This window comes from Frankliniella occidentalis, unplaced genomic scaffold (genome assembly GCF_000697945.3).
Source record: "Frankliniella occidentalis isolate FOCC.00 unplaced genomic scaffold, Focc_3.1 Scaffold325, whole genome shotgun sequence".
In the NCBI taxonomy this organism is placed as follows: domain Eukaryota; kingdom Metazoa; phylum Arthropoda; class Insecta; order Thysanoptera; family Thripidae; genus Frankliniella; species Frankliniella occidentalis.
The window spans coordinates 23,737-25,387 of record NW_026267449.1 but is presented as its reverse complement, the minus strand read 5'-3'; positions in this window follow the sequence as shown (position 1 = coordinate 25,387).

Sequence of the window (1,651 nt, the reverse complement as noted above, 5' to 3'; positions counted from 1 at the left end):
TTTCGTCCGTTTGGCTCTACCTCTAACCGTTGAGGCGCCAGACACTGTTTTTCACACGGAAACGACCCTAAACCATTTCAATGTTTTTCCTCAAATATTTCATGGTCTCTGAAGGGTCAACTCGTTAAAATAAAACCCTGGGGAGCAATAATTGTGACTTTTGGGGCCGAAGGCCTATTTACGACTGTTTCTTTTGTCCGACTTGGGTGTCAGCGCCGCAGGCCTAGGTAGATGTATGCCAGGCGCGTCGCAGCGTAACAGTGTTTCGTGAGTTATCGCGAAGCCTGTTACGCGAGAGGTGGTCTGGCGTACATCTACCTAGTTTAAAATATTTGTTTTTATAGTTTCCTAAAGCGTAGCTCATCAAAGTAGAGCCCTTTGAGCGAAAATTTCGTCCGTTTGGCTCTATCTTGAACCGTTTAGGCGCCACAGGGGGGTTTTGACGGAAACAAGCGAAAAAATGCACAACCCTGCATGCTTAGTCGAAGTGACGGGAAGTTGACGGGCCGGAGGCCCGTATCTTGGTGTCAATTTTTAAGCTACCCGACTCGGGTGTCAGCGCCTCAGGCCTAGGTAGATGTATGCCAGGCGCGTCGCAGAGTAACAGTGTTTCGTGACATATCGCGAAGCCTGTTACGCGAGACGTGGTCTGGCGTACATCTACCTAGTACTCCAGTGATGATCAAAAAGTTTCGCGTCTGTCTGTCTGTCTGTTTGTCTGTCATCACGATAACTCGAAAACGAATTGAGCTAGCGACCTGGGATTTTCAGGGTCGTTTTGTATCACAAAAAGACAGATCAAGTTCGAAGTAGAGCATTCTAGCTCAAAAAATGGATTTAAAAAAAATCAAAAACCACAGGTAACCAAAAATGACGTTTTTTAAAAATATTTTTTTAAATGTTTCCTAAGGGGTAACTCATTTAAGTAGAGCGAAAATTTCGTCCGTTTGGCTCTATCTCTAACCGTTGAGGCGCCAGACACTATTTTTCACACGGAAATGACCCCAAACCATTTCAATGTTTTTTCCCAAATATTTCATGGTCTCTGAAGGGTCAACTCGTCAAAATAAAACCCTGGGGAGCAATAATTGTGACATTTGGGGCCGAAGGCCTATTGACGACTCTTTCTGTTGCCCGACTCGGGTGTCAGCGCCGCAGGCCTAGGTAGATGTATGCCAGGCGCGTCGCAGCGTAATAGTGTTTCGTGAGATATCGCGAAGCCTGTTACGCGAGACGTGGTCTGGCGTACATCTACCTAGTATAAGTATACCAACGTCAAAAGCAGCCTGGATAAAAGAAATGTGGGAAGCCAAGAACAAAGAAATGCAAGAAAAGAAGATAAAGGTACACCCGGATGATCCAAGGTTCAACGCAAGGTGCAAGAAATGCAGGGAGCGTTTTCACTTCACAAAGGATTGCACAAAAGGGAAGAAGGAGACACCATAAATTTGTTGTTAATGAATAAATATATTGGAAACCACCATGTTAGTGAAGAGTAAATAGATACACATACAATGTAATAAATATGTTTTAAAACATAAAACAAATAAATGTTTGAATTGGAACGACAAGAGATCATTCAACCCGAAAGGAAACCAACAAACATTAAGGAAACATTAAAGACAAAAATTGATGGCAAGGGAGAATGAAA